The sequence below is a fragment of the Caretta caretta genome, chromosome 2, assembly GCF_965140235.1.
Source record: "Caretta caretta isolate rCarCar2 chromosome 2, rCarCar1.hap1, whole genome shotgun sequence".
Classification (NCBI taxonomy): domain Eukaryota; kingdom Metazoa; phylum Chordata; order Testudines; family Cheloniidae; genus Caretta; species Caretta caretta.
The window spans coordinates 161534214-161551740 of NC_134207.1; the positions used below are offsets into that span (position 1 = coordinate 161534214).

Consider the following 17527-nt stretch of genomic DNA (forward strand, 5'->3'; position numbering starts at 1 on the left):
TGCAAAATTACCTCCTCCACCCTGGGACTGGAACATGCCCATTGAAAGTCTGAAGGGGGGAGCAGGGGCAGGAGGGTTTTTTATTATTTTTTGTTGTAGTTATTACAGCTTTGCCTTGTCAGTATCTAAACTGAGTGACTTTTATTATGCTAAGAGAGGCGACACGTCGGGGAGGGAGCATGCAGGGTCAAGTGCCGCCCCTCCCTGCCCCAGATTTCTGCAAGCGCTGAGCTGTCCTTGCACTGCTTGCTCTGCTTGGCCTGCCAGGGCGGGGATGGGAGAGGGAAGAAGGGAGAGGGGCTCTGTCCTTCTTCCACTGCGCCTCCCCCCAGCACGTTCAGCTCCGGACAGGACGGAGCCATTTCTCATGCTGGCTGAGGGTGGCTGCTCAGGGTTACTGGCTCTGTGCAGCGCGGTGGCCGCCTGTGAGAACCCGGCTGGGGAGGCAGCGATCTGCCCCCTCTGCTCTGTGCTTGGGCTGTTATACCAATAAAATAAAACCCAACAGGATCTTTTAAAAGGGGATAAGACAAAATACCGTGTTTATTGTGAATACAAAAAGAGGCAGAGTAAATAAGTAATCATAAACATTCTATCCCATGCACTCACACAAAATACCAAAAGAGGCAAAGCAAGTAATCCCATTCACTCCCACACACATACCCATACAAGTTCTGCAAAGTTGTTACAGTTACCAGCCTAGAGGTTGCTCATGCCAAATTACTGGCCAGGTAACCTGGGCATGAAGGTGGAGCCGAGTCTTTGTCAGATGCGCATCTGATGCTCCTGGAGGGTGGCTGTAGAACTAGACTCAAAGTTCTTAATCTTTTGGGTCTGTTTTTATAGACGTTTTATTCCTATGCTAGTCTATTGAGGTGGCTTTATCATGCTGTTGCTGAATCAATCAGCAGATGGCACATCGCTGATGGTTCCATGCTGCCAGATGTTATCTTGTTCTTCAGTTTTCCCATCCTTGAGGCTGTTGGGTGGATTCCAGTCTGCCCTCCGGGGGTCATCCGGTTATCTCCACTTAGCGCATTCTTCAGCAATCGACACTGAAGTGGTAACTCTTAGGCTGGCACTCCTAACCATTCATCTTCTATTTACACACAACATCCATTCACATGCATTTTCGAGTTTTATTTTAACATATATCTCTTCTGACTCTACCAACTCTTAGGGTGTAGCGAAACTGCTTAAGCCCGTTACCATATGACACACATAACAAGCAAGATAAAGAAAGAGAGAAGAGTAGGAGTCTCTGTATGCTGTTCCGAGGAACAGTTGTTTTTGCAAAGTCTTATCTCTTCTGAGAACAGACTCTCTGTCCCAGGACATGCTGAGCAGTTTGGCCTTCTAATTAACATTACTTTGGGATCTTTAAACTATATAAAATTAAAAATCGTACCAAAATCCTCTCGCGGCAGCCCTGGACAGGGTGGGGGGTCACTGGGCAAGGCGTCTGTGCTCAGCCAGAGGTAGGGGCATTGCCTGCGCCCCGCAAGGTGTCCACAAGGGCATGGGAGCTCCAGAGAGACACTGTGGTGCTGTGAGTCTCTCTAGGCTGTGGCCCCAGCCCCCCAGGAGCCGGGGGGATTGGCTGCCTTGGCCCAGGGACGTGGGGCTGGAAGTTCCTCCCAGAGGTGACACGTGGGTCGGTCACATGTCTCCCCCTCTACATGGTGCTCCCCCTCAGTGTCAGCAGGTTTGAGTCGTCTCTGGCTGAGACTTTTTCCAAATGTGGTGTTTACTTCTGTAATTCCATTGTCTACAATGTCACATTTGATTCCACCCCTGTGTTGTGGGGAGGTGTGAAGGGAGATGCCCTCTCTCTGGTGGACAGGAGACTAACGAGCTCTTCTGGGCCTGTTCAGCTCTAACAAGGCGCACCTGCAAAGCTTGTTTTGCCTGGGGGGGGCTTAAAACGGGGAAACTTGCCACAGGTGAGGAGAAGGACTGCTCTGCCTCAGAAACTGCTGACAACAGAGACAGGCCAGCAGAGAGGGTGATAGCAGCAGGCCTCACTGCTTCAGAAGCCACAGGGCCCAGCTGCACTGCAATATGCTCCAAGAGGAGGGGCTGGAGGTAGACGCCATTAAAGACAATAAATGTGCTGATAGATTAAGCTCAAAGGGCGGAATCCGGGAAGACTGCCTGATAGCCAGGCCACCTTTGCCTTTCTTTGTTTTCATACAGAGTCGCCCCTCTCATAAGCGAAAGAGAGGGGAGGAGACCTTGCTTTTGTGTGTTTTAGTCAGAGAACCCCTCCTGTGCTATGAACTGTCGCCTCTGGGAGGAACTTACAAATGACTGGAAGTGGGGTCTGGAGGGAACTCCCTGCCCCCTGCCTCCCCCAGGCGGTTTGGAGCCTTTTGGTTGAAAAAGTCTTTTTTTAAAAAAAGTCTTATTTTAATAATGTGTGTCATTTTCTCACTGAGGCGTGGTCTGTGTTAGAGAAGCAAAACGTGTTGCATCCACATGCCAACACCCAAATGTCCTAATAGCCAATTAGGACAAAATACTTTTTCAGTAAATGTAATAAGCTCTTAGAAATGTAACCAGTTCAGTGCCACTGAGGACACTGACAAGCTGAAATGGTTCAACTTATCCTCTCACTGCTGCTCTGTGGCCTTGCACAATCTTCCAGAAAGCAACGCTTTCTGGAAACTGTAGATAATTACCCAGAGGGCACTGCCACCAGATCTGTTCAGGTGAGTACTGGTGTGGGCATGGGGCAAAACTTGCACTGATTCAGCAGGGCTTGCGTGGGCTTGTTGAACCATTTCTGCGTGAACTGGTTTTATATACAAGGTTCAGCTCTCTAATAGAGACAAACCTAACCCTTCACCAGCCTCCTGTTCTGGTACTTCAGCCACGTAACCTCTTCAGATGCAGGTCACCAGGGTCATGAGGCCCAATCCTACATTCCTGTGGAAGTCAATGAGAGGTTTTTGTGTGTAAGGAATAAAGGATTAGTCCCAGTGTGCTTTTTGCCATGCCATCAATCTGGCCAGTAAGTGTGTTCTTCGAAAACAGTTCCCGCTAAGGGCTGGATCGTGGCTTTTAAGCACTGACCTGAATTTGGAGGAGATGCAGGCACACTGTGCAGGAGTGGGGTGGGGGGAGGGGCTCACCAGAGGGACTGTACTTTAGGAAGTGCAGTCCCTCGCCAAGCTTCCCAGTGTGCAGAGGGAATGCCCAGGTTGTACAGTCAGTTTGGTACAGTGCAGTCTGCTCCTTTCTCCACATCCCACCACCTCCTCTCTGAGCCTTTTGGGGTGATTTGCATCCTGGGCGTGCAAAGTCTACACTTTCCTGCATGCAGGACCTGACATGGCCCTTGGCCTTTTCCTGAAGCCAGAGCTCTTTGTGCCATCACTCCACATGCACAGAGACCAGTCTGGCCCTACTTCTCAGTAGTATTCTTTTCCAGTTTCTGAAAAAGCATATTACTAACGAACAATAACAGCTTCACTAGATCAAGACTACTTAGTATGCCAGCTCACAGTATATGCTGTGAAGGACCAGAGAGGTTCAACAATTGCCAGGCATTTGTTATAGACATACTACCAGGTGGCTATCTTTCGCTGAGCAAAAAGGGAATTTGAGTCTGATTTAGTGACATCTCTTAGACTGACTTGCTTACAAACACAAATTGGTGTGATCTCTCATCCAGAACTGGACAATTGGGTAATTTAATTGGACTCTCAAAGTCTAGCTTGCTAAATTTCTCTGTGCTACAGCTAGTAAGAGGGATGACCTTCTAAGTCAAATATTGTCCGCAATAGTAGAGTGTGCACTCCAGTACTGATTCACACCTTTTTAATTGGCCCAGGAAGAGAAATCCACCTCCCAGTGGGCTTAATACTTACCCATTCAGAGCAAGAAGAAATTTAATATTAATCATAGCAATTCCCACAACTATGCTAGATGTGTAGCAAAGATGCTGGTGGTCACCTGACCATGCATTCTACCCATTGGTACATTCACACGAGCATCAAAAATCCAGCTGAGGCACCAGTAATCAAATTTACTTCTTCCAGTGTTAGAGCTTTGGTTTTAATGAGTGGTCTGACAATAGCCAATGAAACATTGTCTCAGAATTTTCATTTGAACAGCAATTCTCAAAATTATTTATGTAGTTCATTTGACAGCAGCTCTGAAGGCTATACATAATTGTGAGAAGCTTGATCCATCACCTGAATCTCACCAGGCAAGTGTACAAATGCTGATTTCAAATATAATTCAGAAGCAGATGAGGATGAGAAGTATTACAGGTAATGCTCATCATGGACTCTGGGTATCACCCCAGATACTTGGGCCTCATCCTTTTAAAAAGGACAATAATAAACTTCTTTTTACCCACGAAAGCTTATGCCCAAATAAATCTGTTAGTCTTTAAGGTTCCACCGGACTCCTAATAATAAACTTATTACATTCTGTGCTTTTAGTTTGCGAGAAGCTGTGTTGGAGTTGCTCCTGGATTTATCAGCCTGTGTAACACTAGACCCAGCTGTTGTTCAAAACCCCTCCCTAGAGATCTCACCTTGGACTTTCTAGTGATGCAAGGACAGTTACATCTGCTATACCCCAGATGTATCTTAGAATCATAGGCCTGGAAGGGACCTCAAGAGGTCTTCTAGTCCAGTCCCCTGCACATATGGCAGGACTAAATATTATCTAGACCATCCTTGAGAGATGTTTCTCTAACCTGATCTTAAAAATCTCCAATGATGGTGTCATAAATATAAAGGGAAGGGTAATCACCTTTCTGTATACAGTGTTATAAAATCCTTCCTGGCCAGAGACAAGACCCTTTCACCTGTAAAGGGTTAAGAAGCTAAGGTAACCTCGTTGGCACCTGACCCAAAATGACCAATGAGGGGACAAGATACTTTCAAATCTGGACAGGGCGGGGGGAACGACAAATGGTTCTGTCTGTCTGTGTGATGCTTTTGCTGGGAACAGATGAGCCTTCCAACTCCTGTTAAGTTAGTAAGTAATGTAGCTAGAAAATGCATTAGATTTCCTTTTGTTTAATGGCTGGTAAAATAATCTGTGCTAGATGGAATGTATATTCTTGTTTTTTTGTCTTTTTGTAACTTAAGGTTTTGCCTAGAGGGATTCTCTGTTTTGAATCTGATTACCCTGTAAGGTATTTACTATCCTGATTTTACAGAGGTGATTCTTTTACCTTTTCTTTAATTAAAATTCTTCTTTTAAGAATCTGCTTGATTTTTCATTGGTCTTAAGATCCAAGGGTTGGGTCTGTGTTCACCTGTACCAATTGGTGAGGATTCTTATCAAGCCTTCCCCAGAAAAGGGGGTGTAGGTCTTGGGGGGATATTTTGGGGGAAGACGTCTCCAGTTGGTCTCTTTCCCTGTTCTTTGTTTAAAACGCTTGGTGGTGGCAGCATACTGTTCAAGGACAAGGCAAAGTTTGTACCTTGGGAAAGTTTTTAACCTAAGCTGGTAAGAATAAGCTTAGGGGGTCTTTCATGCAGGTCCCCACATCTGTACCCTAGAGTTCAGAGTGGGGAAGGAACCTTGACAGATGGAGATTCCACAACCTCCCTAGGCAATTTATTACAGTGTTTAACCACACTGACAGGAAGTTTTTCCAACTTAAACTGCCCTTACTGCAATTTAAGCCCTTAGCTTCTTGTCTTACCCTCAGAGGTTAAAGAGAACAATTTTTCTCCCTTCTGCTTGTAACAACCTTTTATGTACTTGAAAACTGTTATCATGTCCCCTCTCAGTCTCCTCTTCTCCAGACTAAAAAAAAAAAAAAGATTTTTTTTTCAATCTTCCCTCACAGGTCATGTTTTCTTTAATCATTTTTGTTGCCCTTCTCTGGGCTTTCTCCAATTTGTCCACATCTTTCCTGAAATGTGGCACCCAGAACTGGACAGAATACTCTAGCTGAGTATCAACGCGGACTAGAGCGAAAGAATTACTTTTCATGTCTTGCTTACAACACTCCTGCTGATACAGTCTAGAATGATGTTTGCTTTTTTTTACAACAGTGTTACACTGTTGACTCATATCTAGCCTGTGATCCACTATGACCTCCAGATCCATTTCCACAGTACTCCTTCCTAGGCAATCATTTCCCATTTTGTATGTGTGCAACTGATTGTTCCTTCCTAAATGAAGTACTTTGCATTTGTCCTTATTGAATTTCATCCTATTTACTTCAGACCATTTTTCCAGTTTGTCCAGATCATTGTGAATTATAACCCTATCCTCCAAAGCACTTGCAACCCCTCCCAGCTTGCTATCGTCCGCAAACTTTATAAGTGTACTCTCTATGCCATTATCTAAATAACTGATGTAGATATTGAACAGAACCAGACCCAGAACTGAGCCTTGTGGGATCTTACACAATATGCCCTTCCAGCTTAACCATGAACCACTGATAACTACTTTCTGGGAATGCTTTTCCAATCAGTTATGCACCCACTTTATAGTAGCTCCATCTAGGTTTTATTTCCCTCGTTTGTTTATGAGAAGATCATGCAAGACAGTATCAAAAGCTTTACTAAAGTGAATATATAGCACATCTACTGCTTCCCCCCATCCACAAAGCTTATGTTACACTGTTAAAGAAAGCTATCAGGTTGGTTTGACATGATTTGTTCTTGACAAATCCATGCTGACTGTTACTTATCACCTTATTATCTTCTAGATCAGGGATTCCCAAACTGTGGTTTGGGACCCCAAAGTAGGTCATGATCCCATTTTAAAGAGGTTGACAGACTTGCATGGGGCTCAGGTTACAGGGAACATCAGCGGCGGGGCTTGGGCTTTGGCTTGGGTGGCGGGGCTCTGGTGGGCTCAGGCTTCGGTCCCCCCTTCTGGGGTCGTCCAGTAATTTTTGTTGTCAGAAGCGGGTCATGGTGCAATGAAGTTTGAGAACCCCTGTTCTAGATGTTTTCAAATTGATTGCTTAATTATTTGCTCCATTATCCTTCTGGGTACCGAAGTTAAGCTGACTGGTCTGTAATTCCCCAAGTTGTCCTTATTTCCTTTTTTATAGATGGGCACTATATTTGCCCTTTTCCAGTCTTCTGCAATCTCTCCTGTCTTCCATGACTTTTCGAAGATAATCACTAATGGCTCAGATATCTCCTCAGTCAGCTCCTTGAGTATTCTACGATGCATTTCATCAGTCCCTGGTGACTTGAAGACATCTAACTTGTATAAGTAATTTTTAACTTGTTCTTTCCCTATTTCAGCCTCTGATCCTATCTCATTTTCACTGGCATTCACTATGTTAGACATCCCATTGCCACCAACCTTCTTGGTGAAAGCAAAACAAAGACATCATTAAGCACCTCTGAAATTTCCACATTTCCATTATTGTTCCCTCCTCCCCCTCATTGAGTAAAGGGCCTACCCTGTCCTTGGTCTTTCTCTTGCTTCTAATGTATTTGTAGAATGTTTTCTTGTTACCCTTTATGCCTCGAGCTAGTTTAATCTCATTTTGTTCCTTGACATTTCTAATTTTGTCCCTACATACTTGTGTTAGTTGTTTATATTCATCCTTTGTGTTTTGACCTAGTTTCCTCTTTTTGTAAAACTCTTTTTTGGGTTTCACGTCATTAAAAATCTCCTGGTTAAGCCAGGGTGGTCTCTTGCCATACTTCCTATCTTTCCTACACAGTGGGATAGTTTGCTCTTGTGCCCGACAACAACAACAATGTACTTGTTAATGAGCATTTTTCAGAGTCAGAAACCAGCAGAAAAGTTGGGCGTGGAGAGGAAAAATGTGTGAGGTGAAGAAAGCACATTAAGTTTACTCTCTGTGTCACTCCCTGTGTTGTGTGGTCTGAATTTCTTCTCACTTCTAAATCATCCACTGCACAATTATCCTGTTGACACTGAATAGTTACTTTCAATCAAGCTATTATTCAGTACTCCAACATTATCTGAAAATCATTTCAATTGCCATTAAATCCTTAGCAACTATGAATGGACAAATAAAAAACTAATAGATTGCAGCCCATCCTTCCCCAGCTAAGTCCCAAAGCTTCACAGCTGTTAATATGACTGATATCAATCAAAGTGTCATGCCATTCTTTCACTTGCTGAAGTATTTAATTTTTAAGCTCAAACTAAAAGATATACCTCAGGATCCTCTTCCCAGACTTCATTCAGAGGCTGGTATATGTTAAGGTGTTCTGGACTTGTAGAAATTTGTTTAGCGAATAAATCCATGGAAGGCAGCAAGGAGAAATAGTTTGTTCAAATAACAAATCTGCATTGCTTAGACTTCTTGTGTGGGTTTTGAGTTTGATTTAAATAGTACAAAACAAGGACTGATGTGAATGGTGAGATGTGGATACAGATGGAAAGCTTACTGGAAAGAAACAATTGCACTGGGTCAACTTACATGAGGTAAAAGCCACAATAGGTCATACTTGTGATTCTCGCTGCTAAGCCAAAATCTCTCAGACATGAGGTAGCATTAATTGGAGCTGTTTCAGCTAAAACTGTAGCTCTTTGTCTGCCTTGAAAGAAATGGCCAATGGAAAGCTATAACTCATCAAAACCACCATCCTCTAGAATTTTCCTCTGTTTTAATATGGGCTGGGTCCCCCCAATTGTGGTTTTGATCAGCTGACTTAATTTACAGATGCTGTTCCAGTAAACTGCCTAAGCGTCTTATAAATAAATAAAGGGTACTCCAATCATCTATTTTTCCATTTTTCTAGGGGATTGTGGGGAAAGCAGTACAGTGATGTAGGGAAGGTTTGGGAAGCTGTTTGCCAATAAAAGAATAAGTAATCCAGCTTTGTGGTTAAAGGCAATTGAACAAGTTCACTCAGTACTTTCTTTTGAGGTTTTCCATCCTTTTTGTAGGTAACCACTCTAGCTAATTGACTCCTCTGGAGTTTCCTGTGCTGGAAAATTCATTTGCTATAGGGCTACAATCCTTCCCCTGACTCGCTGCTGAACATGGAAGAAGGGCATGGTCATCAGTGGCCCAGCCTTCACAGGTATCGAGAGGCTCTGTCCAATCCAAACCATCCTTTTGAGTGAGAAAATATTTCATAGGCAGACTTCTAAGGCTCTTAGGTCTACAGCTGGCACTTATCCCACAATTCCTGACCTCCCTGCTCCCATCTGTACTGAAAAATGCGCTTTTGTGAGCAGAAACTGGAAACCTTTGTGTGTCTATTTTGCTGTCTCTGATCAGAGTAACAGTTAATCCCACAGTGTTTAAAGGCTGAGAACCCAGCATGACGATGCCAGTTGTACATTTAATGGCCTTAAAATTCACTATTAGGAATTTCTTTTGCCAATGAAAAGAAAATAAAAGCTTGACAGACAGCTTTGGAGTCAGGTGGGTAACCTGCTAGAGCTGAAAAGTGAGTTTAATTTTCAGCTCTGTCAGCCAGAAAAGCAGTAGTGGTGTTATTCTGAGTTAGCAACTGAGAGGGAAAGACTCAAAACCTGGGAGTGGAAAGACACTTTGTGTGACCCTGGCTTAGGGGGGCACCAATGTATACCAGCACTGCCAGAAGCTGTAAATGGGTTACTTTGAAGCCAGCTTCTTATTTCACATATAAAAGCATAATTTATAATTAAACTAAATTTTAGTAAAAATAGGATTTTGGAAAAAAAGCTGATTTACTTTTTCACCTAAAGAAGCCCTGTAACTGCTAGTGGAGCTGGACAAGATCCATCAGTTCTCTGAGCAGACGTTCATGCCTATTTCCTTCTTTGCTCCTATTATCTTTAGTTTCCTAGACCTGTGGTTGAGAGGGGTGGGAGAAGAGATTCATGTGACTCCCCCACATCTAGGCCTGTGGGAAGACATATAGAATATACCTCTGGCTCCCGTCCATGAGCACCTCCCTTCCTGATCCTCTCAAAGCAAGAGGGGGGTGGCTGATGAGATGGGGCATGTGTTGAGAGTGTAAAGCTGGGCAGAGGAAGGCAGAAGTGAAGGGAGAAGCCAGGAATGAGTGTTGGCCTTTTGTGGGAAGGGCCAGAAGAGAGGAAGGAGGGACTAGCAGTGTGGGCAGAAATTAATGAATGGGGTGGCTGTAGGTAGGGGAAACTGGTTTGCATAAGACAAGGAGGGCAGAAATGAGTTGGATAACGGGAGTGACGGAGGCGTCAGGATTGAGGGATGGAAAGCTCTGGGAGCAGACTGCACAGACAAGTGACCTGGCATTCTTCTAATTCATTCCAATAGATCCTTTGATGGCATAATTGCTGAGCCTGCACGTGAGCCATTTTCCTCATTGTTTCAAACACTGCCCCACTAAAAGTCACCACTCTCTTATCCTTCAAGCCGCATCCCACGGCGATATCAAAACAAATTGCACGGTGATGACTCCCCTACTCCAGCACCTTAGGCACCTAGGAAAAATACTGTGATCCACAATGCTTGGGTTAGGCGCCTCAGCTCCATAAGCCTGCCCCTCTCACAGAGTTAGGTGCCTGAATCCAGCCTGTTAGGAGGCACCTACCTCTGCAATCCACCACCAGGAACCCTCTCCTGCAGTCAGGCAATTGAGAAGACTAAACTGTTGCTTGCAAGAATGAATTAGGCAGGCACCTAACTCCACGCACACCGCTGGGAGCAGGACAACTCCCTTATAATCTTTTCGTAATGGTTCCTTGGATGTGGGAGATACTGGTTCAGTTCCTCACTCTGCCTGGTGAGGAGAAGGGATATGAACATGGATCTCCCACCTCTCAGCAGAGTGCTCCAACTGCTGGACCTTGGGACACACTGGTATAGGACGCTTTCAATCTCTTTTGTTAAAGCCCTTTCATTTTATTTAAATAATTGTATAATTAAATATTAATTGGGTCAGACGGCAAGTTAAAATCACTCTATATTATTATTATTTATTCGTATTATTGTGGCACCTAGGAGCCCTAATCATGGACCAAGTGCTAGGTGCTGTACACACACAGAACAAAATTGAAAGGGCAGGTTTCACCGTTTCTTTTGCCTGTTAACATACCAGGCCGGGTTCTCAGTCCCACTTTGGCCCCTTTGCACCACTCTGTGCTTATGGTCCCTTGAGAAGTGGGGAGTTCCCCTGGTGACGAGAGCCAGTATAGGGATTCTCTGCCACACTTTTTCCTGCCTCTGGCTTACAGGACATGGCTAGGGAAAAGAACATGTGGCTGGAGCACAGGTGCTAGAGCAGCCCCTTGTATCTGTAAGCAGCCAGGTGCTACCTAGAGGACCGGCACCAGCCCCTGAGATCTCCCTGACACAGTTTAGGAAGGCAGCAAGCCAGTCCCGGGCATCAAAAAAGATTGAGAAACACTGCTCTAGAGCATCCTCCACCCAGGATCAAGACAGCCACACAAATGGCACAAAGCCACATTTCCACGTCCAACACATCTGGCCCACTTATGTTCTCGTGTGTGCTGTTTTAGGGGCCTTCAGTACCACCTTATACCTGTCTGTATTTCTTTCACCCATGATAAGCCCATTCTACTCCCTGGTCATCTCCCCCATGAAATGAACATTCTATATTATCTTATGGTCTCTTTCATGTGTAGGGCAACTTCCTAAGAGCTAGCCTAGATTCTGAATCCAGAGATCACCATTTCCCGTTGTGTACATCGTTTCTGAAACACCAACTATATTGACCCCCTCACTAAAGCAAAACATTCCAGCTTCCCGTGTTCGACTTTTTTCTGGCTTCAGCATAAGTATTTGTACTTTTTACTACAAACAGATTAGGGCAGCCTTTCTTATCAGCTCCATTTACTGTAGCTGAAACCTTGCCTTTGCTCAAATGGATGCCTGTACCACAAAATCCCTGCCACTGCTAATCAGTAGTTCCTGGCAAGTTCTTCTCCAGCAAATTCATTTTGAAAAGAGGGAAAACTGGTGAAAGTAATTTGGTGGTTCTAATTTTCAATCAGCTGCAGGATCCTCTACACAGATGTGGTAAAAGGCAGTCATGGGGAAGGGAGAGATTTCTAAGCTGGCTCCAGGAGCTGGTAGTTCCATTTCCAGCAAGGGATACTGGTTACAATGTCTGCTGAGACTGACAGATCTGATGCCCGCTGTAATGAGTGATAGCAGATGTCATGTAATCATATAGGCTTTTCTGTACGAGTAGGCTAACCACACAAAGGGCATGGCTACACTTGCAGTTGTAGAGCGCTTTGAGTTAAACCAGCCTTCGGAGTGTGCAGTAGGGAAAGCGCTGCAGTCTGTCCACACTGACAGCTGCAAGCGCACTGGTGTAGTCACATTTGCGGCACTTGCAGTGGCATTGGGAGAGGTGCATTATGGGCAGCTATCCCACAGAGCACCTCTTCCCATTCTGGTGCTGTGGCTTCTGGGCAGGGGGTGCAGAGCATTCTGGGTCCTGTCCCAACGCCCCGTGATGAATCAGTTTGCATCCCAGCAATCCCTGTGCTTCCGTCCACACTTGGCGCCATCTTTCAATGTTTTCTGTGTTGCACCTTCTGTCTTCCCTTTTGGTCTGCGGGAATGGCGCCCGAACTGCTGAGGAGTATGCTGACGAGTCTCGCTAGCATGTCACGTTTGGCAGTCAAGTTACTCCTTAAGATCCAAACTGACAGTGAGGACTCGATGATTATATCGACTTGAGTAACACATACAACACGAGATTGCTTGTGGCATTCACGGACATGCTCACCACCGTGGAACACTGCTTTTGGGCTCGGGAAGCAAGCACTGAGTGGTGGGATCACATCATCATGCAAGTCTGGGATGACGAGCAGTGGCTGAAGAACTTTCAGATGAGAAAAGCCACTTTCATGGGACTGTGTGAGGAGCTCACCCCCACCCTGCGGCGCAAGGACACAAGATTGAGAGCTACCCTGCCGGTGGAGAAGCAGGTGGCTATTGCAATCTAGAAGCTGGCAACTCCAGACAGCTACTGATTGGTCGCTAACCAGTTTGGAGTGGGAAAGTCTACCACTGGAATCGTTTTGATGCAAGTTTGTAGGGCCATTAATTGCATCCTGCTCAGAAGAACCGTGACTCTGGGTAACATGCATGACATTGTGGCTGGCTTTGCACAAGTGGGTTTCCCTAACTGCGAAGGGGCGATAGATGGGACGCATATTCCAATTCTGGCACCAGCCCACCTAGCCTCCGAGTACATTAACTGGAAGGGGTATTTCTCTATGGGTCTCCAGGCGCTTGTGGATCACTGTGGGTGTTTCACTGATATTAACGCTGGCTGGCCCGGAAAGGTGCATGATGCACGCATCTTTTGGAACACTGGCCTGTTCAGGAAGCTGCAAGCCGGGACTTTTTTCCCAGACCAGAAGATCACCATAATGCCCGTTGTGATCCTTGAAGACCCCACTTACCCTTTAATGCCGTGGCTTATGAAACCCTACACAGGGAGCCTTGACAGCAGCAAGGAGCAGTTCAACAACCAGCTGAGCCGGTGCAGAGTGACTGTGGAGTGTGCTTTTGGCCATTTAAAGGGCCGCTGATGCTCTCTGTATGGGAAGCTGGACCTGGCCAATGACAGCATCCCCGCAGTTACATCTGCATGCTGTACCCTCCATAACGTTTGTGAAGGGAAGGGTGAAAGCTTCACTCAGGCACATACCTCAGAGGTTCAACCCTTGGAGGCTGAATTTGAACAGCCAGAGAGCAGGGCTATTAGAGGGGCCCAGTGCAGCGCTGCAAGGATTAGGGATGCCTTGAGGGAGCAATTTGAGGCTGAAAGCCACCAGTAATATGTGGTGCCCTGCACGGGAGTGAAGTGCAGTGGTTCCAATGTTAGCAAGAATCTGTGTTTGCTACGCTGACTTGCAGTAGCTGTTGCTTTCCTGAGCTAAGGTATCTTTTACTTTATGAAATAATAAAGAATGTTTTCAAAGCCAAAAATATCCATTTATTGAAAAGAAAATTCATTTATCAAAAAGAAACACAACTGCTTGGGAAACAGAAAGGGCAAGGGGGTGGGGTGGGGAATGATACAATCACAGATTTGCATATGTCCTGTTATCGTACTCAGCCTTCCTGTCTGGAGTGCTGTGCAATGAGTGCTGCACTTCACGATGGCTGTACTGCATGGTGATGGGGGTTGAGTGCAGTGGGTAAGAGTCATAGTTTTCAGGGCTGGATGGTGAATCTACAGGTGTTGGAGGCAGCTGGTGGTGATAAGAACCCGGATGTTGCGGTAAGTGGGTTGCAGGTGACACAGGGGCACAAAGGAAAGAGTTTTGGGACAAGGGCTGGGGGGGGGGGTAGACGGGGGGGGGCAGGCGCAGTATTGCTCTGCCTGCATGGCTACGACCACCTGGATTGAGTCCGCTTGGTGCTCCATGATGCTTATCCGCTGATCTCTGCTTTTCTGCTGGAGCTCCATGCTTTGGTGCTGGCATTCCTAATTCTGCTGGCGGATCCTCCTTTCACTCTCCCTCCATTCCTGCAATTTTAGATTCTCATTAAGTGACTGCTGCATTAATTCATGCAGCATGTCGTCTTTGCTTCTATGTGGCCTCGTCCTGAGTCTTTGCAGTCTCTCAGCAGTGATAACACGGATGGCTGATATCTCAAGGTTGCATCTGTAAAGGCAAAATGCAACTTAACAGAGGCAGCATTGTTCACACCAGACAGAGAAATGATTCCCCCGTACTTAAGGAGGGCAAGCACAGTCTACACAATAGCATAATTTGCCCGGCCCTAAGCGAGTGCACATAACCCACGGAAGCCCCAAAATGGTGCATAAGCACAGAGTCAAGCGTGACTGATTGTTTCACGGCTGTACTGTCCTCTGGGTTTCTGTGCCTTCGGGAGAGCCAACAGCTGCAAGGGCCCCCTGTACTGAACACTGTCCCCACATTTTCCACAGGAGTTCGTCCTGGAAGATGTCTCGCTGCTGAGGGTGACCTGGGAAGCAAGACCAGGGTCTTCTACTTTAATGTGGCTTCTGCCTTGGCCCATATGCAGCTTGCCTGTGTGCATCAATGGTCCCCTGCCCCTCACGCACAGTGGCACGGATAAGTTAGCCTGACTGGGACAAGAACCACAGTGACTCTCCCAAGAAACCTGTGCAAGCGCATTGCCCAAGTTCTGGATGAGACCTTTGAAGAGATCACTGAGGCTGATTACTGTGATGCAAGAGAGCACATCAACGCCCTATTCCGCATCTAGACATGCATGCAGTTCTAACCCTCCTCACCCCAAGAGCCCGCACCGAATAACTTCCCAAAATAAGAGCCGCTTACCAGGAACCCCCTCTGGTGTTTGTCCCTCCCCAAGCACTGGCCACCATGACTGGCTACCTACCTCCGCGCTTGAGAACAGCTCCTGGCCGCATGCATCTAGGATTCTGGGTGTCTTCCTCCACCTCAGCACCCTCGCTCCTGCTTTGCTCCTCCTTCTCCTGCCTTGTTGAACTGGGCTCTGAAGTCTCCATGGTAGTACTCGGAGTGGAGGTGGGGTCGCCCCCAAGTATCGTGTCCGGCTCTTTGTAGAAACGACAGGTCGCAGGGGCAACACCGGAGCGGCTGTTTGCCTCGCAGGCTTTGTGATAGTCATTTCGCAACTCCTTCACTTTAATCCTGCACTGCAGTGTGTCCCGGTCATGGCCCGTTTCCATCATGTCCCTTAATATCTGCCCGAAGGTATCGTAATTCCTATACTGGAGCACAGCTGGAGCACAGCTGGGACTGGACAGCTTCCTTCCCCCCAGACACTGATGAGGTCCAGCACCTTGCCATTGCTCCATACTGGGGATCGCCTGGCGCATGGAGGCATGGTCACCTGGAAAGATTCGCTGAGAGCACTCCACGCCTGGCTGAGCGAACAGGGAGGGGATTTTCAAAATTCCCAGAAAATTTAAAGGGCGGGTCTGACGGTTGGTCACCTGAGGGCAGGGCAGTAGAGTTCAAAGTGATGACCAGAGTGGCTAGAACAGGCATTGTGGGACACTTCTGGAGGCTGATCAGAGCTCATTAACAGACCAGGGCATCCACATTGTCGCCACGGCGCTCCAGCGGGGGCACATCAAATGTTATTCCACTCGCCGAGGTGGAGAACCAGCAGCGCGGTAGCCGCAGAGTCAGAGCGCTCTGCGTGCCTTGCCAGTGTGGAAGCGTCATGAGTTAGAGCACACTGGGCTGCTTTAATGTGCTCTAATTCGCAAGTGTAGCCATGCCCTAATTACAGGTTTCAGAGTAACAGCCGTGTTAGTCTGTATTCGCAAAAAGAAAAGGAGTACTTGTGGCACCTTAGAGACTAACCAATTTATTTGAGCATGAGCTTTCGTGAGCTACAGCTCATTTCATTGGATGCATAGTGTGGAAACATCCGATGAAGTGAGCTGTAGCTCACGAAAGCTCATGCTCAAATAAATTGGTTAGTCTCTAAGGTGCCACAAGTCCTCCTTTTCTTCATGCCCTAATTAGAACTGTTTTTAAGAATGGTGCTAACATAGGTTCATCAAGGTTTCCTTACCCACTGTGAATAGGCTTGATTGCTTTTTAAATAATGTAACAAAGCATGTTTTAAAGAACTGCTCCCCCAGTCCGCTCCCTTGTATAGCTTAAGGAGGGAATGTAAAGCCGGTGATTTTGTAACACACTTCAAGTTTAGGAGTGTGATGAGTGGAACTTTAAGAAGCATGTGTGTGCTTACCACACCTTTTAAGACCCAGGAAACTCTGGATGAAGACTTTGAAAGGATGGTCAGTAGGAAGTTGTTTCAGCAAGTTGGTTGATGACTAAACCCAAGAAAGTAATAGGGCTGGGTGGTCTTTATAAACCTCTAACTGGATTGTTTTGCTGTTCTGATCCATTTAGGTTCACTGTAGTTAAACTAAAAAGCATGACTGGCCGATTGAATTTTGGGAGGCATAACAATCTTGGAAAGAATTACGTTTCAGTTTTGTCCATCATGGGGATGGGGTTTCTTGTAATTCTGTCTATGCCCTGTTAGAGACCTTCATTCAATAATTCACTCTTATTCAGACATCTCCGAAAGGCTAAGATTTCAAAAAGTTAATGCCACAATTCTAGGATGTTGCTGATGACCCAGTCTCTGTTATTTAAAATAAATCAATAAACACCCAGAGAACAAGATCTATGACCTTATGGGCAACTTTATTAAGTCAAAACTATGCCTTCAAGAACTCATATTCCAGAAACATTTCCAGTTTCATATTCACATTGACAGTATCAAAGTCAATAAGTCTGCTCCAGGGAATAAGCTCTGTAAAGCCATGGTTTTGAAAACTAAATTTTTTAACTATATAGAGTTATCACATCATACCAGACATGATGTGCCCCTGGCTTGCTTCCAGTCCTTCACAGTTACATAACTGAGACAAAACTACCAAAGATGAGTGTAGGTCGCAGGTTGCTTCCCACAATGCTAGCATAACACAGCCTGAGGACCATTCCCCGGTGTAATGAAGCTTCAGCACAGGATTCATTGTCTAAAAGTTTAAGCTTTTCATCTATGGACATTTGCACTTCCTCCTTATGGACTTCAGCCCACTGCTCAAAAACCTCTTGCTGTAAATTCTCCATCCTTTTCTGTGTG

The 17527-nt window shown here is 45.9% G+C and overlaps 2 long non-coding RNA genes across 6 annotated transcripts in view; one reads left to right on the top strand and one right to left on the bottom strand.

The window, feature by feature from the left end:
• LOC125631889 (uncharacterized) overlaps positions 1–1548 on the bottom strand; it is a 66792-nt gene extending 65244 nt beyond the window's left edge. For both annotated transcript variants that reach the window (XR_007355093.2, XR_012667124.1), the window contains exon 1: positions 696–1548. This is a non-coding gene — a long non-coding RNA (uncharacterized LOC125631889). The remainder of the gene's footprint in view (positions 1–695) is intronic.
• LOC125631890 (uncharacterized) overlaps positions 1–17527 on the top strand; it is a 442082-nt gene that overhangs the window by 349935 nt on the left and 74620 nt on the right. For 3 of the 4 annotated variants that reach the window (XR_012667121.1, XR_012667120.1, XR_012667123.1), the window contains exon 1: positions 14003–14159. The exons of the other annotated variant lie outside the window; for it this stretch is intronic. This is a non-coding gene — a long non-coding RNA (uncharacterized LOC125631890). Of the gene's footprint in view, positions 1–14002; positions 14160–17527 lie in introns of those variants that run through there. 4 annotated transcript variants of the gene reach the window in all.